We start from the raw sequence: 22,245 nt of genomic DNA on the forward strand, positions 1-22,245 counted from the left end.
CAGGGCCCTTCTTCTACTCAATTCACAACTGTTCTATCACGACATAGATAAGAAAGCTGCATCTGCTTTTGTTGTGTAGTGGTAATCAGGTTTACCTGACGTGTGAAAGCCCCATGCTTTGAAAGTACACAGTAACAAAGAAACCGATGACTTTTATAAAAAGGTGTCATGTGTGTCTCTTACTTTGCACAAAAAGTGCCAGAGATGACTTCATTTGCAGTCACTTGAAAAGTAGGGATTCTCCAATAAATGGTAAATGGTTGAAACAAATCTGAAGAAATGCATGACATACCTGTGTGTGTGTGTGTACGCATGTATGTATATATAGGGAGAGAGAGAGCGTCAATATAAACAGACTTTATTTCAATCAAGCTGTCTTTTCTATCCTTCAGGAGCAGAATGTTCTGATCATCAGCGCTCCAGAATGTAGTGTTTTCTTGGCAAGCATCACATATTGTGATGTGTTAGCTAAAAGTTCCATATCCTAGAGACTGATATATTCCTCTGTACTTGTACCTTGGGGATTCATCAAAACCTGGCATCATAAGCAGCTTTCTACTGCCACAGACTGGACAGCGAAACAATTTAAAATATCCCAGAAAAAGAAAATAAGCATGCTTAATCAGAGCTTTCTGGACAGGAAGGACATTTGAGCAAGTGAGGAATAAGCACTGCTTTTGTTAATTTGCATAGGCAGAATAGAGACTTCTGGGAAAAGGCCGAAATTACAGTCACAGAAAATGGCTGCATCTATAGAGAACGCTAAGAAGTGTTGGCAGCTTTTCCTCTGACCCTGGCCACTTTTACAAGCAATCCTATGATAGTCAGCAGGACCCACCCTAAAAAGGAAGGGGCATCCACTTGGACCCTTTCCACCTTTTCTAAATCTCGCCTGATCGAGCCTGATTGAGCACTGATTGAGCAGATAAGCACATGTCATTCTCATTTCAGAAAGGTATTGGTTAGCTTGCTGCTAGCAGCTCAGTTATGTTATGATGTTAGAGGCTATGCAAGGAATGCTTTAGTCCAGCGATATGCAGTTTTTATTGCGCCTTGCATTCAGCAGGAAGATCTTTAGCTTGAATCTGTGGCCTAGGTATTCACCTTGGTATTTCTTTTGGCACAAAGTGAAGGAGTATTTGAGAGAAAATGCACAATGTGTTTCTTATGTTGTTATGAACAACTTGTTACTCTTTCTCATTAAGCTTCAGCCACTGCAGAAATATATAAATAAGGGCTGACTTCCTGTAAGACGTGTCCAAAGCTGGGACGGAATAAAAGGAGACACTTGTAAATGATAGTGCTATCGTTTGAGAAAGGGTAAGTTGAGACTGACTTTCATGCGTATTCACAGACCAAGCATCATAAAGATACCAGCATGATCTTCATTGCGGGCTTAGAGCCGGTATTAGCTTTTGAGAGGTAAGAGGATTTTGAGGGCTCGTTGGTCTAGGGGTATGATTCTCACTTTGGGTGCGAGAGGTCCCGGGTTCAAATCCCGGACGAGCCCTTTTCTTGGTACTCTTTTCAAGTTGTTTTGAAGTTTGCGTTTCAAACCCAACATCAATTTTTTCTTTGCAGTAGTGGATAATTCTTTGCTAGAGTCTCATGCTTCAGCCCTGCCCAGTCTGAGCTAATACCAAACATCTGGTCTTGCATGGCATGTACGAGCGTTCAGCTAGGGATGTCGGGCAGGTTGCATGAAAGAAATCTAAAGCCAGAGGCCCATGGAATAGCCAGTTCGGAGCAGTTTCATTACAGAAAAATCAACTGTAGGTATCTGTTTCTGTAGTGTAGTGGTTATCACGTTTGCCTCACACGCGAAAGGTCCCCGGTTTGAAACCGGGCAGAAACAGTTGTTATATTGTGTTGGCTACAATGTTGATAGGTGCTGTTTTGCCATGGAATTGTCCAAGCCCTGAAGATTATTTCATGCAATCTCGTTCCAAGAAAGGGAATTCTCTCAAAACACTAAAGTAATCGGCGTGTGGATGTATCTGTTGGTTCTCAGACCTTGCTTTCAAAAGAGCCCTGCAATCGGTTCACTGCTCACCTAGAACAAGCATTAACATGGAGAATTGTTGGCACCAACAGGAATCTTATTTTAGTGGAGTGTTTCTGGCTTTGAGTGCAGAGGCCCTCGGCTCAATTCCAAGATGATCCTTCTCAAGGTGATGATACAAATGCATTGTCACCTTTACGTTTAATGTCAGAATCATTTATTTCCAGTTGGTGGTGTAAGAATGTTTGCAACAGTATGGCGATTTTTCCTAGCCATGCATGAATGAAAGCATATCACTCGCCTTTAGGTGTTTTTCTAATACATTGATATTTGCATCTTCCTTCCTAGCCTGCATGTTTGACTATCTTACAGGCTGCATGTAATAAGTATCACATCAGGGCCCTTCTTCTACTCAATTCACAACTGTTCTATCACGACATAGATAAGAAAGCTGCATCTGCTTTTGTTGTGTAGTGGTAATCAGGTTTACCTGACGTGTGAAAGCCCCATGCTTTGAAAGTACACAGTAACAAAGAAACCGATGACTTTTATAAAAAGGTGTCATGTGTGTCTCTTACTTTGCACAAAAAGTGCCAGAGATGACTTCATTTGCAGTCACTTGAAAAGTAGGGATTCTCCAATAAATGGTAAATGGTTGAAACAAATCTGAAGAAATGCATGACATACCTGTGTGTGTGTGTGTACGCATGTATGTATATATAGGGAGAGAGAGAGCGTCAATATAAACAGACTTTATTTCAATCAAGCTGTCTTTTCTATCCTTCAGGAGCAGAATGTTCTGATCATCAGCGCTCCAGAATGTAGTGTTTTCTTGGCAAGCATCACATATTGTGATGTGTTAGCTAAAAGTTCCATATCCTAGAGACTGATATATTCCTCTGTACTTGTACCTTGGGGATTCATCAAAACCTGGCATCATAAGCAGCTTTCTACTGCCACAGACTGGACAGCGAAACAATTTAAAATATCCCAGAAAAAGAAAATAAGCATGCTTAATCAGAGCTTTCTGGACAGGAAGGACATTTGAGCAAGTGAGGAATAAGCACTGCTTTTGTTAATTTGCATAGGCAGAATAGAGACTTCTGGGAAAAGGCCGAAATTACAGTCACAGAAAATGGCTGCATCTATAGAGAACGCTAAGAAGTGTTGGCAGCTTTTCCTCTGACCCTGGCCACTTTTACAAGCAATCCTATGATAGTCAGCAGGACCCACCCTAAAAAGGAAGGGGCATCCACTTGGACCCTTTCCACCTTTTCTAAATCTCGCCTGATCGAGCCTGATTGAGCACTGATTGAGCAGATAAGCACATGTCATTCTCATTTCAGAAAGGTATTGGTTAGCTTGCTGCTAGCAGCTCAGTTATGTTATGATGTTAGAGGCTATGCAAGGAATGCTTTAGTCCAGCGATATGCAGTTTTTATTGCGCCTTGCATTCAGCAGGAAGATCTTTAGCTTGAATCTGTGGCCTAGGTATTCACCTTGGTATTTCTTTTGGCACAAAGTGAAGGAGTATTTGAGAGAAAATGCACAATGTGTTTCTTATGTTGTTATGAACAACTTGTTACTCTTTCTCATTAAGCTTCAGCCACTGCAGAAATATATAAATAAGGGCTGACTTCCTGTAAGACGTGTCCAAAGCTGGGACGGAATAAAAGGAGACACTTGTAAATGATAGTGCTATCGTTTGAGAAAGGGTAAGTTGAGACTGACTTTCATGCGTATTCACAGACCAAGCATCATAAAGATACCAGCATGATCTTCATTGCGGGCTTAGAGCCGGTATTAGCTTTTGAGAGGTAAGAGGATTTTGAGGGCTCGTTGGTCTAGGGGTATGATTCTCGCTTTGGGTGCGAGAGGTCCCGGGTTCAAATCCCGGACGAGCCCTTTTCTTGGTACTCTTTTCACGTTGTTTTGAAGTTTGCGTTTCAAAACCAACATCAATTTTTTCTTTGCAGTATTGGATAATTCTTTGCTAGAGTCTCATGCTTCAGCCCTGCCCAGTCTGAGCTAATACCAAACATCTGGTCTTGCATGGCATGTACGAGCGTTCAGCTAGGGATGTCGGGCAGGTTGCATGAAAGAAATCTAAAGCCAGAGGCCCATGGAATAGCCAGTTCGGAGCAGTTTCATTACAGAAAAATCAACTGTAGGTATCTGTTTCTGTAGTGTAGTGGTTATCACGTTTGCCTCACACGCGAAAGGTCCCCGGTTCGAAACCGGGCAGAAACAGTTGTTATATTGTGTTGGCTACAATGTTGATAGGTGCCGTTTTGCCATGGAATTGTCCAAGCCCTGAAGATTATTTCATGCAATCTCGTTCCAAGAAAGGGAATTCTCTCAAAACACTAAAGTAATCGGCGTGTGGATGTATCTGTTGGTTCTCAGACCTTGCTTTCAAAAGAGCCCTGCAATCGGTTCACTGCTCACCTAGAACAAGCATTAACATGGAGAATTGTTGGCACCAACAGGAATCTTATTTTAGTGGAGTGTTTCTGGCTTTGAGTGTAGAGGCCCTCGGCTCAATTCCAAGATGATCTTTCTCAAGGTGATGATACAAATGCATTGTCACCTTTACGTTTAATGTCAGAATCATTTATTTCCAGTTGGTGGTGTAAGAATGTTTGCAACAGTATGGCGATTTTTCCTAGCCATGCATGAATGAAAGCATATCACTCGCCTTTAGGTGTTTTTCTAATACATTGATATTTGCATCTTCCTTCCTAGCCTGCATGTTTGACTATCTTACAGGCTGCATGTAATAAGTATCACATCAGGGCCCTTCTTCTACTCAATTCACAACTGTTCTATCACGACATAGATAAGAAAGCTGCATCTGCTTTTGTTGTGTAGTGGTAATCAGGTTTACCTGACGTGTGAAAGCCCCATGCTTTGAAAGTACACAGTAACAAAGAAACCGATGACTTTTATAAAAAGGTGTCATGTGTGTCTCTTACTTTGCACAAAAAGTGCCAGAGATGACTTCATTTGCAGTCACTTGAAAAGTAGGGATTCTCCAATAAATGGTAAATGGTTGAAACAAATCTGAAGAAATGCATGACATACCTGTGTGTGTGTGTGTACGCATGTATGTATATATAGGGAGAGAGAGAGCGTCAATATAAACAGACTTTATTTCAATCAAGCTGTCTTTTCTATCCTTCAGGAGCAGAATGTTCTGATCATCAGCGCTCCAGAATGTAGTGTTTTCTTGGCAAGCATCACATATTGTGATGTGTTAGCTAAAAGTTCCATATCCTAGAGACTGATATATTCCTCTGTACTTGTACCTTGGGGATTCATCAAAACCTGGCATCATAAGCAGCTTTCTACTGCCACAGACTGGACAGCGAAACAATTTAAAATATCCCAGAAAAAGAAAATAAGCATGCTTAATCAGAGCTTTCTGGACAGGAAGGACATTTGAGCAAGTGAGGAATAAGCACTGCTTTTGTTAATTTGCATAGGCAGAATAGAGACTTCTGGGAAAAGGCCGAAATTACAGTCACAGAAAATGGCTGCATCTATAGAGAACGCTAAGAAGTGTTGGCAGCTTTTCCTCTGACCCTGGCCACTTTTACAAGCAATCCTATGATAGTCAGCAGGACCTACCCTAAAAAGGAAGGGGCATCCACTTGGACCCTTTCCACCTTTTCTAAATCTCGCCTGATCGAGCTAAATTGAGCACTGATTGAGCAGATAAGCACATGTCATTCTCATTTCAGAAAGGTATTGGTTAGCTTGCTGCTAGCAGCTCAGTTATGTTATGATGTTAGAGGCTATGCAAGGAATGCTTTAGTCCAGCGATATGCAGTTTTTATTGCGCCTTGCATTCAGCAGGAAGATCTTTAGCTTGAATCTGTGGCCTAGGTATTCACCTTGGTATTTCTTTTGGCACAAAGTGAAGGAGTATTTGAGAGAAAATGCACAATGTGTTTCTTATGTTGTTATGAACAACTTGTTACTCTTTCTCATTAAGCTTCAGCCACTGCAGAAATATATAAATAAGGGCTGACTTCCTGTAAGACGTGTCCAAAGCTGGGACGGAATAAAAGGAGACACTTGTAAATGATAGTGCTATCGTTTGAGAAAGGGTAAGTTGAGACTGACTTTCATGCGTATTCACAGACCAAGCATCATAAAGATACCAGCATGATCTTCATTGCGGGCTTAGAGCCGGTATTAGCTTTTGAGAGGTAAGAGGATTTTGAGGGCTCGTTGGTCTAGGGGTATGATTCTCGCTTTGGGTGCGAGAGGTCCCGGGTTCAAATCCCGGACGAGCCCTTTTCTTGGTACTCTTTTCAAGTTGTTTTGAAGTTTGCGTTTCAAAACCAACATCAATTTTTTCTTTGCAGTAGTGGATAATTCTTTGCTAGAGTCTCATGCTTCAGCCCTGCCCAGTCTGAGCTAATACCAAACATCTGGTCTTGCATGGCATGTACGAGCGTTCAGCTAGGGATGTCGGGCAGGTTGCATGAAAGAAATCTAAAGCCAGAGGCCCATGGAATAGCCAGTTCGGAGCAGTTTCATTACAGAAAAATCAACTGTAGGTATCTGTTTCTGTAGTGTAGTGGTTATCACGTTTGCCTCACACGCGAAAGGTCCCCGGTTTGAAACCGGGCAGAAACAGTTGTTATATTGTGTTGGCTACAATGTTGATAGGTGCCGTTTTGCCATGGAATTGTCCAAGCCCTGAAGATTATTTCATGCAATCTCGTTCCAAGAAAGGGAATTCTCTCAAAACACTAAAGTAATCGGCGTGTGGATGTATCTGTTGGTTCTCAGACCTTGCTTTCAAAAGAGCCCTGCAATCGGTTCACTGCTCACCTAGAACAAGCATTAACATGGAGAATTGTTGGCACCAACAGGAATCTTATTTTAGTGGAGTGTTTCTGGCTTTGAGTGCAGAGGCCCTCGGCTCAATTCCAAGATGATCCTTCTCAAGGTGATGATACAAATGCATTGTCACCTTTACGTTTAATGTCAGAATCATTTATTTCCAGTTGGTGGTGTAAGAATGTTTGCAACAGTATGGCGATTTTTCCTAGCCATGCATGAATGAAAGCATATCACTCGCCTTTAGGTGTTTTTCTAATACATTGATATTTGCATCTTCCTTCCTAGCCTGCATGTTTGACTATCTTACAGGCTGCATGTAATAAGTATCACATCAGGGCCCTTCTTCTACTCAATTCACAACTGTTCTATCACGACATAGATAAGAAAGCTGCATCTGCTTTTGTTGTGTAGTGGTAATCAGGTTTACCTGACGTGTGAAAGCCCCATGCTTTGAAAGTACACAGTAACAAAGAAACCGATGACTTTTATAAAAAGGTGTCATGTGTGTCTCTTACTTTGCACAAAAAGTGCCAGAGATGACTTCATTTGCAGTCACTTGAAAAGTAGGGATTCTCCAATAAATGGTAAATGGTTGAAACAAATCTGAAGAAATGCATGACATACCTGTGTGTGTGTGTGTACGCATGTATGTATATATAGGGAGAGAGAGAGCGTCAATATAAACAGACTTTATTTCAATCAAGCTGTCTTTTCTATCCTTCAGGAGCAGAATGTTCTGATCATCAGCGCTCCAGAATGTAGTGTTTTCTTGGCAAGCATCACATATTGTGATGTGTTAGCTAAAAGTTCCATATCCTAGAGACTGATATATTCCTCTGTACTTGTACCTTGGGGATTCATCAAAACCTGGCATCATAAGCAGCTTTCTACTGCCACAGACTGGACAGCGAAACAATTTAAAATATCCCAGAAAAAGAAAATAAGCATGCTTAATCAGAGCTTTCTGGACAGGAAGGACATTTGAGCAAGTGAGGAATAAGCACTGCTTTTGTTAATTTGCATAGGCAGAATAGAGACTTCTGGGAAAAGGCCGAAATTACAGTCACAGAAAATGGCTGCATCTATAGAGAACGCTAAGAAGTGTTGGCAGCTTTTCCTCTGACCCTGGCCACTTTTACAAGCAATCCTATGATAGTCAGCAGGACCCACCCTAAAAAGGAAGGGGCATCCACTTGGACCCTTTCCACCTTTTCTAAATCTCGCCTGATCGAGCCTGATTGAGCACTGATTGAGCAGATAAGCACATGTCATTCTCATTTCAGAAAGGTATTGGTTAGCTTGCTGCTAGCAGCTCAGTTATGTTATGATGTTAGAGGCTATGCAAGGAATGCTTTAGTCCAGCGATATGCAGTTTTTATTGCGCCTTGCATTCAGCAGGAAGATCTTTAGCTTGAATCTGTGGCCTAGGTATTCACCTTGGTATTTCTTTTGGCACAAAGTGAAGGAGTATTTGAGAGAAAATGCACAATGTGTTTCTTATGTTGTTATGAACAACTTGTTACTCTTTCTCATTAAGCTTCAGCCACTGCAGAAATATATAAATAAGGGCTGACTTCCTGTAAGACGTGTCCAAAGCTGGGACGGAATAAAAGGAGACACTTGTAAATGATAGTGCTATCGTTTGAGAAAGGGTAAGTTGAGACTGACTTTCATGCGTATTCACAGACCAAGCATCATAAAGATACCAGCATGATCTTCATTGCGGGCTTAGAGCCGGTATTAGCTTTTGAGAGGTAAGAGGATTTTGAGGGCTCGTTGGTCTAGGGGTATGATTCTCACTTTGGGTGCGAGAGGTCCCGGGTTCAAATCCCGGACGAGCCCTTTTCTTGGTACTCTTTTCAAGTTGTTTTGAAGTTTGCGTTTCAAAACCAACATCAATTTTTTCTTTGCAGTAGTGGATAATTCTTTGCTAGAGTCTCATGCTTCAGCCCTGCCCAGTCTGAGCTAATACCAAACATCTGGTCTTGCATGGCATGTACGAGCGTTCAGCTAGGGATGTCGGGCAGGTTGCATGAAAGAAATCTAAAGCCAGAGGCCCATGGAATAGCCAGTTCGGAGCAGTTTCATTACAGAAAAATCAACTGTAGGTATCTGTTTCTGTAGTGTAGTGGTTATCACGTTTGCCTCACACGCGAAAGGTCCCCGGTTTGAAACCGGGCAGAAACAGTTGTTATATTGTGTTGGCTACAATGTTGATAGGTGCCGTTTTGCCATGGAATTGTCCAAGCCCTGAAGATTATTTCATGCAATCTCGTTCCAAGAAAGGGAATTCTCTCAAAACACTAAAGTAATCGGCGTGTGGATGTATCTGTTGGTTCTCAGACCTTGCTTTCAAAAGAGCCCTGCAATCGGTTCACTGCTCACCTAGAACAAGCATTAACATGGAGAATTGTTGGCACCAACAGGAATCTTATTTTAGTGGAGTGTTTCTGGCTTTGAGTGCAGAGGCCCTCGGCTCAATTCCAAGATGATCCTTCTCAAGGTGATGATACAAATGCATTGTCACCTTTACGTTTAATGTCAGAATCATTTATTTCCAGTTGGTGGTGTAAGAATGTTTGCAACAGTATGGCGATTTTTCCTAGCCATGCATGAATGAAAGCATATCACTCGCCTTTAGGTGTTTTTCTAATACATTGATATTTGCATCTTCCTTCCTAGCCTGCATGTTTGACTATCTTACAGGCTGCATGTAATAAGTATCACATCAGGGCCCTTCTTCTACTCAATTCACAACTGTTCTATCACGACATAGATAAGAAAGCTGCATCTGCTTTTGTTGTGTAGTGGTAATCAGGTTTACCTGACGTGTGAAAGCCCCATGCTTTGAAAGTACACAGTAACAAAGAAACCGATGACTTTTATAAAAAGGTGTCATGTGTGTCTCTTACTTTGCACAAAAAGTGCCAGAGATGACTTCATTTGCAGTCACTTGAAAAGTAGGGATTCTCCAATAAATGGTAAATGGTTGAAACAAATCTGAAGAAATGCATGACATACCTGTGTGTGTGTGTGTACGCATGTATGTATATATAGGGAGAGAGAGAGCGTCAATATAAACAGACTTTATTTCAATCAAGCTGTCTTTTCTATCCTTCAGGAGCAGAATGTTCTGATCATCAGCGCTCCAGAATGTAGTGTTTTCTTGGCAAGCATCACATATTGTGATGTGTTAGCTAAAAGTTCCATATCCTAGAGACTGATATATTCCTCTGTACTTGTACCTTGGGGATTCATCAAAACCTGGCATCATAAGCAGCTTTCTACTGCCACAGACTGGACAGCGAAACAATTTAAAATATCCCAGAAAAAGAAAATAAGCATGCTTAATCAGAGCTTTCTGGACAGGAAGGACATTTGAGCAAGTGAGGAATAAGCACTGCTTTTGTTAATTTGCATAGGCAGAATAGAGACTTCTGGGAAAAGGCCGAAATTACAGTCACAGAAAATGGCTGCATCTATAGAGAACGCTAAGAAGTGTTGGCAGCTTTTCCTCTGACCCTGGCCACTTTTACAAGCAATCCTATGATAGTCAGCAGGACCCACCCTAAAAAGGAAGGGGCATCCACTTGGACCCTTTCCACCTTTTCTAAATCTCGCCTGATCGAGCCTGATTGAGCACTGATTGAGCAGATAAGCACATGTCATTCTCATTTCAGAAAGGTATTGGTTAGCTTGCTGCTAGCAGCTCAGTTATGTTATGATGTTAGAGGCTATGCAAGGAATGCTTTAGTCCAGCGATATGCAGTTTTTATTGCGCCTTGCATTCAGCAGGAAGATCTTTAGCTTGAATCTGTGGCCTAGGTATTCACCTTGGTATTTCTTTTGGCACAAAGTGAAGGAGTATTTGAGAGAAAATGCACAATGTGTTTCTTATGTTGTTATGAACAACTTGTTACTCTTTCTCATTAAGCTTCAGCCACTGCAGAAATATATAAATAAGGGCTGACTTCCTGTAAGACGTGTCCAAAGCTGGGACGGAATAAAAGGAGACACTTGTAAATGATAGTGCTATCGTTTGAGAAAGGGTAAGTTGAGACTGACTTTCATGCGTATTCACAGACCAAGCATCATAAAGATACCAGCATGATCTTCATTGCGGGCTTAGAGCCGGTATTAGCTTTTGAGAGGTAAGAGGATTTTGAGGGCTCGTTGGTCTAGGGGTATGATTCTCGCTTTGGGTGCGAGAGGTCCCGGGTTCAAATCCCGGACGAGCCCTTTTCTTGGTACTCTTTTCACGTTGTTTTGAAGTTTGCGTTTCAAAACCAACATCAATTTTTTCTTTGCAGTATTGGATAATTCTTTGCTAGAGTCTCATGCTTCAGCCCTGCCCAGTCTGAGCTAATACCAAACATCTGGTCTTGCATGGCATGTACGAGCGTTCAGCTAGGGATGTCGGGCAGGTTGCATGAAAGAAATCTAAAGCCAGAGGCCCATGGAATAGCCAGTTCGGAGCAGTTTCATTACAGAAAAATCAACTGTAGGTATCTGTTTCTGTAGTGTAGTGGTTATCACGTTTGCCTCACACGCGAAAGGTCCCCGGTTCGAAACCGGGCAGAAACAGTTGTTATATTGTGTTGGCTACAATGTTGATAGGTGCCGTTTTGCCATGGAATTGTCCAAGCCCTGAAGATTATTTCATGCAATCTCGTTCCAAGAAAGGGAATTCTCTCAAAACACTAAAGTAATCGGCGTGTGGATGTATCTGTTGGTTCTCAGACCTTGCTTTCAAAAGAGCCCTGCAATCGGTTCACTGCTCACCTAGAACAAGCATTAACATGGAGAATTGTTGGCACCAACAGGAATCTTATTTTAGTGGAGTGTTTCTGGCTTTGAGTGTAGAGGCCCTCGGCTCAATTCCAAGATGATCTTTCTCAAGGTGATGATACAAATGCATTGTCACCTTTACGTTTAATGTCAGAATCATTTATTTCCAGTTGGTGGTGTAAGAATGTTTGCAACAGTATGGCGATTTTTCCTAGCCATGCATGAATGAAAGCATATCACTCGCCTTTAGGTGTTTTTCTAATACATTGATATTTGCATCTTCCTTCCTAGCCTGCATGTTTGACTATCTTACAGGCTGCATGTAATAAGTATCACATCAGGGCCCTTCTTCTACTCAATTCACAACTGTTCTATCACGACATAGATAAGAAAGCTGCATCTGCTTTTGTTGTGTAGTGGTAATCAGGTTTACCTGACGTGTGAAAGCCCCATGCTTTGAAAGTACACAGTAACAAAGAAACCGATGACTTTTATAAAAAGGTGTCATGTGTGTCTCTTACTTTGCACAAAAAGTGCCAGAGATGACTTCATTTGCAGTCACTTGAAAAGTAGGGATTCTCCAATAAATGGTAAATGGTTGAAACAAATCTGAAGAAATGCATGACATACCTGTGTGTGTGTGTGTACGCATGTATGTATATATAGGGAGAGAGAGAGCGTCAATATAAACAGACTTTATTTCAATCAAGCTGTCTTTTCTATCCTTCAGGAGCAGAATGTTCTGATCATCAGCGCTCCAGAATGTAGTGTTTTCTTGGCAAGCATCACATATTGTGATGTGTTAGCTAAAAGTTCCATATCCTAGAGACTGATATATTCCTCTGTACTTGTACCTTGGGGATTCATCAAAACCTGGCATCATAAGCAGCTTTCTACTGCCACAGACTGGACAGCGAAACAATTTAAAATATCCCAGAAAAAGAAAATAAGCATGCTTAATCAGAGCTTTCTGGACAGGAAGGACATTTGAGCAAGTGAGGAATAAGCACTGCTTTTGTTAATTTGCATAGGCAGAATAGAGACTTCTGGGAAAAGGCCGAAATTACAGTCACAGAAAATGGCTGCATCTATAGAGAACGCTAAGAAGTGTTGGCAGCTTTTCCTCTGACCCTGGCCACTTTTACAAGCAATCCTATGATAGTCAGCAGGACCTACCCTAAAAAGGAAGGGGCATCCACTTGGACCCTTTCCACCTTTTCTAAATCTCGCCTGATCGAGCTAAATTGAGCACTGATTGAGCAGATAAGCACATGTCATTCTCATTTCAGAAAGGTATTGGTTAGCTTGCTGCTAGCAGCTCAGTTATGTTATGATGTTAGAGGCTATGCAAGGAATGCTTTAGTCCAGCGATATGCAGTTTTTATTGCGCCTTGCATTCAGCAGGAAGATCTTTAGCTTGAATCTGTGGCCTAGGTATTCACCTTGGTATTTCTTTTGGCACAAAGTGAAGGAGTATTTGAGAGAAAATGCACAATGTGTTTCTTATGTTGTTATGAACAACTTGTTACTCTTTCTCATTAAGCTTCAGCCACTGCAGAAATATATAAATAAGGGCTGACTTCCTGTAAGACGTGTCCAAAGCTGGGACGGAATAAAAGGAGACACTTGTAAATGATAGTGCTATCGTTTGAGAAAGGGTAAGTTGAGACTGACTTTCATGCGTATTCACAGACCAAGCATCATAAAGATACCAGCATGATCTTCATTGCGGGCTTAGAGCCGGTATTAGCTTTTGAGAGGTAAGAGGATTTTGAGGGCTCGTTGGTCTAGGGGTATGATTCTCACTTTGGGTGCGAGAGGTCCCGGGTTCAAATCCCGGACGAGCCCTTTTCTTGGTACTCTTTTCAAGTTGTTTTGAAGTTTGCGTTTCAAAACCAACATCAATTTTTTCTTTGCAGTAGTGGATAATTCTTTGCTAGAGTCTCATGCTTCAGCCCTGCCCAGTCTGAGCTAATACCAAACATCTGGTCTTGCATGGCATGTACGAGCGTTCAGCTAGGGATGTCGGGCAGGTTGCATGAAAGAAATCTAAAGCCAGAGGCCCATGGAATAGCCAGTTCGGAGCAGTTTCATTACAGAAAAATCAACTGTAGGTATCTGTTTCTGTAGTGTAGTGGTTATCACGTTTGCCTCACACGCGAAAGGTCCCCGGTTTGAAACCGGGCAGAAACAGTTGTTATATTGTGTTGGCTACAATGTTGATAGGTGCCGTTTTGCCATGGAATTGTCCAAGCCCTGAAGATTATTTCATGCAATCTCGTTCCAAGAAAGGGAATTCTCTCAAAACACTAAAGTAATCGGCGTGTGGATGTATCTGTTGGTTCTCAGACCTTGCTTTCAAAAGAGCCCTGCAATCGGTTCACTGCTCACCTAGAACAAGCATTAACATGGAGAATTGTTGGCACCAACAGGAATCTTATTTTAGTGGAGTGTTTCTGGCTTTGAGTGCAGAGGCCCTCGGCTCAATTCCAAGATGATCCTTCTCAAGGTGATGATACAAATGCATTGTCACCTTTACGTTTAATGTCAGAATCATTTATTTCCAGTTGGTGGTGTAAGAATGTTTGCAACAGTATGGCGATTTTTCCTAGCCATGCATGAATGAAAGCATATCACTCGCCTTTAGGTGTTTTTCTAATACATTGATATTTGCATCTTCCTTCCTAGCCTGCATGTTTGACTATCTTACAGGCTGCATGTAATAAGTATCACATCAGGGCCCTTCTTCTACTCAATTCACAACTGTTCTATCACGACATAGATAAGAAAGCTGCATCTGCTTTTGTTGTGTAGTGGTAATCAGGTTTACCTGACGTGTGAAAGCCCCATGCTTTGAAAGTACACAGTAACAAAGAAACCGATGACTTTTATAAAAAGGTGTCATGTGTGTCTCTTACTTTGCACAAAAAGTGCCAGAGATGACTTCATTTGCAGTCACTTGAAAAGTAGGGATTCTCCAATAAATGGTAAATGGTTGAAACAAATCTGAAGAAATGCATGACATACCTGTGTGTGTGTGTGTACGCATGTATGTATATATAGGGAGAGAGAGAGCGTCAATATAAACAGACTTTATTTCAATCAAGCTGTCTTTTCTATCCTTCAGGAGCAGAATGTTCTGATCATCAGCGCTCCAGAATGTAGTGTTTTCTTGGCAAGCATCACATATTGTGATGTGTTAGCTAAAAGTTCCATATCCTAGAGACTGATATATTCCTCTGTACTTGTACCTTGGGGATTCATCAAAACCTGGCATCATAAGCAGCTTTCTACTGCCACAGACTGGACAGCGAAACAATTTAAAATATCCCAGAAAAAGAAAATAAGCATGCTTAATCAGAGCTTTCTGGACAGGAAGGACATTTGAGCAAGTGAGGAATAAGCACTGCTTTTGTTAATTTGCATAGGCAGAATAGAGACTTCTGGGAAAAGGCCGAAATTACAGTCACAGAAAATGGCTGCATCTATAGAGAACGCTAAGAAGTGTTGGCAGCTTTTCCTCTGACCCTGGCCACTTTTACAAGCAATCCTATGATAGTCAGCAGGACCCACCCTAAAAAGGAAGGGGCATCCACTTGGACCCTTTCCACCTTTTCTAAATCTCGCCTGATCGAGCCTGATTGAGCACTGATTGAGCAGATAAGCACATGTCATTCTCATTTCAGAAAGGTATTGGTTAGCTTGCTGCTAGCAGCTCAGTTATGTTATGATGTTAGAGGCTATGCAAGGAATGCTTTAGTCCAGCGATATGCAGTTTTTATTGCGCCTTGCATTCAGCAGGAAGATCTTTAGCTTGAATCTGTGGCCTAGGTATTCACCTTGGTATTTCTTTTGGCACAAAGTGAAGGAGTATTTGAGAGAAAATGCACAATGTGTTTCTTATGTTGTTATGAACAACTTGTTACTCTTTCTCATTAAGCTTCAGCCACTGCAGAAATATATAAATAAGGGCTGACTTCCTGTAAGACGTGTCCAAAGCTGGGACGGAATAAAAGGAGACACTTGTAAATGATAGTGCTATCGTTTGAGAAAGGGTAAGTTGAGACTGACTTTCATGCGTATTCACAGACCAAGCATCATAAAGATACCAGCATGATCTTCATTGCGGGCTTAGAGCCGGTATTAGCTTTTGAGAGGTAAGAGGATTTTGAGGGCTCGTTGGTCTAGGGGTATGATTCTCGCTTTGGGTGCGAGAGGTCCCGGGTTCAAATCCCGGACGAGCCCTTTTCTTGGTACTCTTTTCACGTTGTTTTGAAGTTTGCGTTTCAAAACCAACATCAATTTTTTCTTTGCAGTATTGGATAATTCTTTGCTAGAGTCTCATGCTTCAGCCCTGCCCAGTCTGAGCTAATACCAAACATCTGGTCTTGCATGGCATGTACGAGCGTTCAGCTAGGGATGTCGGGCAGGTTGCATGAAAGAAATCTAAAGCCAGAGGCCCATGGAATAGCCAGTTCGGAGCAGTTTCATTACAGAAAAATCAACTGTAGGTATCTGTTTCTGTAGTGTAGTGGTTATCACGTTTGCCTCACACGCGAAAGGTCCCCGGTTCGAAACCGGGCAGAAACAGTTGTTATATTGTGTTGGCTACAATGTTGATAGGTGCCGTTTTGCCATGGAATTGTCCAAGCCCTGAAGATTATTTCATGCAATCTCGTTCCAAGAAAGGGAATTCTCTCAAAACACTAAAGTAATCGGCGTGTGGATGTATCTGTTGGTTCTCAGACCTTGCTTTCAAAAGAGCCCTGCAATCGGTTCACTGCTCACCTAGAACAAGCATTAACATGGAGAATTGTTGGCACCAACAGGAATCTTATTTTAGTGGAGTGTTTCTGGCTTTGAGTGTAGAGGCCCTCGGCTCAATTCCAAGATGATCTTTCTCAAGGTGATGATACAAATGCATTGTCACCTTTACGTTTAATGTCAGAATCATTTATTTCCAGTTGGTGGTGTAAGAATGTTTGCAACAGTATGGCGATTTTTCCTAGCCATGCATGAATGAAAGCATATCACTCGCCTTTAGGTGTTTTTCTAATACATTGATATTTGCATCTTCCTTCCTAGCCTGCATGTTTGACTATCTTACAGGCTGCATGTAATAAGTATCACATCAGGGCCCTTCTTCTACTCAATTCACAACTGTTCTATCACGACATAGATAAGAAAGCTGCATCTGCTTTTGTTGTGTAGTGGTAATCAGGTTTACCTGACGTGTGAAAGCCCCATGCTTTGAAAGTACACAGTAACAAAGAAACCGATGACTTTTATAAAAAGGTGTCATGTGTGTCTCTTACTTTGCACAAAAAGTGCCAGAGATGACTTCATTTGCAGTCACTTGAAAAGTAGGGATTCTCCAATAAATGGTAAATGGTTGAAACAAATCTGAAGAAATGCATGACATACCTGTGTGTGTGTGTGTACGCATGTATGTATATATAGGGAGAGAGAGAGCGTCAATATAAACAGACTTTATTTCAATCAAGCTGTCTTTTCTATCCTTCAGGAGCAGAATGTTCTGATCATCAGCGCTCCAGAATGTAGTGTTTTCTTGGCAAGCATCACATATTGTGATGTGTTAGCTAAAAGTTCCATATCCTAGAGACTGATATATTCCTCTGTACTTGTACCTTGGGGATTCATCAAAACCTGGCATCATAAGCAGCTTTCTACTGCCACAGACTGGACAGCGAAACAATTTAAAATATCCCAGAAAAAGAAAATAAGCATGCTTAATCAGAGCTTTCTGGACAGGAAGGACATTTGAGCAAGTGAGGAATAAGCACTGCTTTTGTTAATTTGCATAGGCAGAATAGAGACTTCTGGGAAAAGGCCGAAATTACAGTCACAGAAAATGGCTGCATCTATAGAGAACGCTAAGAAGTGTTGGCAGCTTTTCCTCTGACCCTGGCCACTTTTACAAGCAATCCTATGATAGTCAGCAGGACCTACCCTAAAAAGGAAGGGGCATCCACTTGGACCCTTTCCACCTTTTCTAAATCTCGCCTGATCGAGCTAAATTGAGCACTGATTGAGCAGATAAGCACATGTCATTCTCATTTCAGAAAGGTATTGGTTAGCTTGCTGCTAGCAGCTCAGTTATGTTATGATGTTAGAGGCTATGCAAGGAATGCTTTAGTCCAGCGATATGCAGTTTTTATTGCGCCTTGCATTCAGCAGGAAGATCTTTAGCTTGAATCTGTGGCCTAGGTATTCACCTTGGTATTTCTTTTGGCACAAAGTGAAGGAGTATTTGAGAGAAAATGCACAATGTGTTTCTTATGTTGTTATGAACAACTTGTTACTCTTTCTCATTAAGCTTCAGCCACTGCAGAAATATATAAATAAGGGCTGACTTCCTGTAAGACGTGTCCAAAGCTGGGACGGAATAAAAGGAGACACTTGTAAATGATAGTGCTATCGTTTGAGAAAGGGTAAGTTGAGACTGACTTTCATGCGTATTCACAGACCAAGCATCATAAAGATACCAGCATGATCTTCATTGCGGGCTTAGAGCCGGTATTAGCTTTTGAGAGGTAAGAGGATTTTGAGGGCTCGTTGGTCTAGGGGTATGATTCTCGCTTTGGGTGCGAGAGGTCCCGGGTTCAAATCCCGGACGAGCCCTTTTCTTGGTACTCTTTTCAAGTTGTTTTGAAGTTTGCGTTTCAAAACCAACATCAATTTTTTCTTTGCAGTAGTGGATAATTCTTTGCTAGAGTCTCATGCTTCAGCCCTGCCCAGTCTGAGCTAATACCAAACATCTGGTCTTGCATGGCATGTACGAGCGTTCAGCTAGGGATGTCGGGCAGGTTGCATGAAAGAAATCTAAAGCCAGAGGCCCATGGAATAGCCAGTTCGGAGCAGTTTCATTACAGAAAAATCAACTGTAGGTATCTGTTTCTGTAGTGTAGTGGTTATCACGTTTGCCTCACACGCGAAAGGTCCCCGGTTTGAAACCGGGCAGAAACAGTTGTTATATTGTGTTGGCTACAATGTTGATAGGTGCCGTTTTGCCATGGAATTGTCCAAGCCCTGAAGATTATTTCATGCAATCTCGTTCCAAGAAAGGGAATTCTCTCAAAACACTAAAGTAATCGGCGTGTGGATGTATCTGTTGGTTCTCAGACCTTGCTTTCAAAAGAGCCCTGCAATCGGTTCACTGCTCACCTAGAACAAGCATTAACATGGAGAATTGTTGGCACCAACAGGAATCTTATTTTAGTGGAGTGTTTCTGGCTTTGAGTGCAGAGGCCCTCGGCTCAATTCCAAGATGATCCTTCTCAAGGTGATGATACAAATGCATTGTCACCTTTACGTTTAATGTCAGAATCATTTATTTCCAGTTGGTGGTGTAAGAATGTTTGCAACAGTATGGCGATTTTTCCTAGCCATGCATGAATGAAAGCATATCACTCGCCTTTAGGTGTTTTTCTAATACATTGATATTTGCATCTTCCTTCCTAGCCTGCATGTTTGACTATCTTACAGGCTGCATGTAATAAGTATCACATCAGGGCCCTTCTTCTACTCAATTCACAACTGTTCTATCACGACATAGATAAGAAAGCTGCATCTGCTTTTGTTGTGTAGTGGTAATCAGGTTTACCTGACGTGTGAAAGCCCCATGCTTTGAAAGTACACAGTAACAAAGAAACCGATGACTTTTATAAAAAGGTGTCATGTGTGTCTCTTACTTTGCACAAAAAGTGCCAGAGATGACTTCATTTGCAGTCACTTGAAAAGTAGGGATTCTCCAATAAATGGTAAATGGTTGAAACAAATCTGAAGAAATGCATGACATACCTGTGTGTGTGTGTGTACGCATGTATGTATATATAGGGAGAGAGAGAGCGTCAATATAAACAGACTTTATTTCAATCAAGCTGTCTTTTCTATCCTTCAGGAGCAGAATGTTCTGATCATCAGCGCTCCAGAATGTAGTGTTTTCTTGGCAAGCATCACATATTGTGATGTGTTAGCTAAAAGTTCCATATCCTAGAGACTGATATATTCCTCTGTACTTGTACCTTGGGGATTCATCAAAACCTGGCATCATAAGCAGCTTTCTACTGCCACAGACTGGACAGCGAAACAATTTAAAATATCCCAGAAAAAGAAAATAAGCATGCTTAATCAGAGCTTTCTGGACAGGAAGGACATTTGAGCAAGTGAGGAATAAGCACTGCTTTTGTTAATTTGCATAGGCAGAATAGAGACTTCTGGGAAAAGGCCGAAATTACAGTCACAGAAAATGGCTGCATCTATAGAGAACGCTAAGAAGTGTTGGCAGCTTTTCCTCTGACCCTGGCCACTTTTACAAGCAATCCTATGATAGTCAGCAGGACCCACCCTAAAAAGGAAGGGGCATCCACTTGGACCCTTTCCACCTTTTCTAAATCTCGCCTGATCGAGCCTGATTGAGCACTGATTGAGCAGATAAGCACATGTCATTCTCATTTCAGAAAGGTATTGGTTAGCTTGCTGCTAGCAGCTCAGTTATGTTATGATGTTAGAGGCTATGCAAGGAATGCTTTAGTCCAGCGATATGCAGTTTTTATTGCGCCTTGCATTCAGCAGGAAGATCTTTAGCTTGAATCTGTGGCCTAGGTATTCACCTTGGTATTTCTTTTGGCACAAAGTGAAGGAGTATTTGAGAGAAAATGCACAATGTGTTTCTTATGTTGTTATGAACAACTTGTTACTCTTTCTCATTAAGCTTCAGCCACTGCAGAAATATATAAATAAGGGCTGACTTCCTGTAAGACGTGTCCAAAGCTGGGACGGAATAAAAGGAGACACTTGTAAATGATAGTGCTATCGTTTGAGAAAGGGTAAGTTGAGACTGACTTTCATGCGTATTCACAGACCAAGCATCATAAAGATACCAGCATGATCTTCATTGCGGGCTTAGAGCCGGTATTAGCTTTTGAGAGGTAAGAGGATTTTGAGGGCTCGTTGGTCTAGGGGTATGATTCTCACTTTGGGTGCGAGAGGTCCCGGGTTCAAATCCCGGACGAGCCCTTTTCTTGGTACTCTTTTCAAGTTGTTTTGAAGTTTGCGTTTCAAAACCAACATCAATTTTTTCTTTGCAGTAGTGGATAATTCTTTGCTAGAGTCTCATGCTTCAGCCCTGCCCAGTCTGAGCTAATACCAAACATCTGGTCTTGCATGGCATGTACGAGCGTTCAGCTAGGGATGTCGGGCAGGTTGCATGAAAGAAATCTAAAGCCAGAGGCCCATGGAATAGCCAGTTCGGAGCAGTTTCATTACAGAAAAATCAACTGTAGGTATCTGTTTCTGTAGTGTAGTGGTTATCACGTTTGCCTCACACGCGAAAGGTCCCCGGTTTGAAACCGGGCAGAAACAGTTGTTATATTGTGTTGGCTACAATGTTGATAGGTGCTGTTTTGCCATGGAATTGTCCAAGCCCTGAAGATTATTTCATGCAATCTCGTTCCAAGAAAGGGAATTCTCTCAAAACACTAAAGTAATCGGCGTGTGGATGTATCTGTTGGTTCTCAGACCTTGCTTTCAAAAGAGCCCTGCAATCGGTTCACTGCTCACCTAGAACAAGCATTAACATGGAGAATTGTTGGCACCAACAGGAATCTTATTTTAGTGGAGTGTTTCTGGCTTTGAGTGCAGAGGCCCTCGGCTCAATTCCAAGATGATCCTTCTCAAGGTGATGATACAAATGCATTGTCACCTTTACGTTTAATGTCAGAATCATTTATTTCCAGTTGGTGGTGTAAGAATGTTTGCAACAGTATGGCGATTTTTCCTAGCCATTGCATGAATGAAAGCATATCACTCGCCTTTAGGTGTTTTTCTAATACATTGATATTTGCATCTTCCTTCCTAGCCTGCATGTTTGACTATCTTACAGGCTGCATGTAATAAGTATCACATCAGGGCCCTTCTTCTACTCAATTCACAACTGTTCTATCACGACATAGATAAGAAAGCTGCATCTGCTTTTGTTGTGTAGTGGTAATCAGGTTTACCTGACGTGTGAAAGCCCCATGCTTTGAAAGTACACAGTAACAAAGAAACCGATGACTTTTATAAAAAGGTGTCATGTGTGTCTCTTACTTTGCACAAAAAGTGCCAGAGATGACTTCATTTGCAGTCACTTGAAAAGTAGGGATTCTCCAATAAATGGTAAATGGTTGAAACAAATCTGAAGAAATGCATGACATACCTGTGTGTGTGTGTGTACGCATGTATGTATATATAGGGAGAGAGAGAGCGTCAATATAAACAGACTTTATTTCAATCAAGCTGTCTTTTCTATCCTTCAGGAGCAGAATGTTCTGATCATCAGCGCTCCAGAATGTAGTGTTTTCTTGGCAAGCATCACATATTGTGATGTGTTAGCTAAAAGTTCCATATCCTAGAGACTGATATATTCCTCTGTACTTGTACCTTGGGGATTCATCAAAACCTGGCATCATAAGCAGCTTTCTACTGCCACAGACTGGACAGCGAAACAATTTAAAATATCCCAGAAAAAGAAAATAAGCATGCTTAATCAGAGCTTTCTGGACAGGAAGGACATTTGAGCAAGTGAGGAATAAGCA

At 41.6% G+C, this 22,245-nt stretch overlaps 8 non-coding genes across 8 annotated transcripts; all 8 read left to right on the forward strand.

The window, feature by feature from the left end:
* Positions 1-3,835: 3,835 nt before the first annotated feature.
* Positions 3,836-3,907, forward strand: TRNAP-UGG (transfer RNA proline (anticodon UGG)). The gene has a single exon. It is a non-coding gene; the product is annotated as a tRNA-Pro (tRNA).
* Positions 3,908-4,179: 272 nt separating this feature from the next.
* TRNAV-CAC (transfer RNA valine (anticodon CAC)) lies at positions 4,180-4,252 on the forward strand. The gene has a single exon. It is a non-coding gene; the product is annotated as a tRNA-Val (tRNA).
* A 1,980-nt stretch (positions 4,253-6,232) lies between these two features.
* Positions 6,233-6,304, forward strand: TRNAP-UGG (transfer RNA proline (anticodon UGG)). Its single transcript has one exon. It is a non-coding gene; the product is annotated as a tRNA-Pro (tRNA).
* A 4,722-nt stretch (positions 6,305-11,026) lies between these two features.
* Positions 11,027-11,098, forward strand: TRNAP-UGG (transfer RNA proline (anticodon UGG)). The gene has a single exon. It is a non-coding gene; the product is annotated as a tRNA-Pro (tRNA).
* Positions 11,099-11,370: 272 nt separating this feature from the next.
* TRNAV-CAC (transfer RNA valine (anticodon CAC)) lies at positions 11,371-11,443 on the forward strand. The gene has a single exon. It is a non-coding gene; the product is annotated as a tRNA-Val (tRNA).
* A 4,377-nt stretch (positions 11,444-15,820) lies between these two features.
* On the forward strand, positions 15,821-15,892 carry TRNAP-UGG (transfer RNA proline (anticodon UGG)). Its single transcript has one exon. It is a non-coding gene; the product is annotated as a tRNA-Pro (tRNA).
* Positions 15,893-16,164: 272 nt separating this feature from the next.
* Positions 16,165-16,237, forward strand: TRNAV-CAC (transfer RNA valine (anticodon CAC)). Its single transcript has one exon. It is a non-coding gene; the product is annotated as a tRNA-Val (tRNA).
* Positions 16,238-18,217: 1,980 nt separating this feature from the next.
* Positions 18,218-18,289, forward strand: TRNAP-UGG (transfer RNA proline (anticodon UGG)). Its single transcript has one exon. It is a non-coding gene; the product is annotated as a tRNA-Pro (tRNA).
* The last annotated feature ends 3,956 nt before the right edge of the window (positions 18,290-22,245 follow it).

The sequence above is a fragment of the Triturus cristatus genome, chromosome 8 (genome assembly GCF_964204655.1).
Source record: "Triturus cristatus chromosome 8, aTriCri1.1, whole genome shotgun sequence".
In the NCBI taxonomy this organism is placed as follows: Eukaryota; Metazoa; Chordata; class Amphibia; order Caudata; family Salamandridae; genus Triturus; species Triturus cristatus.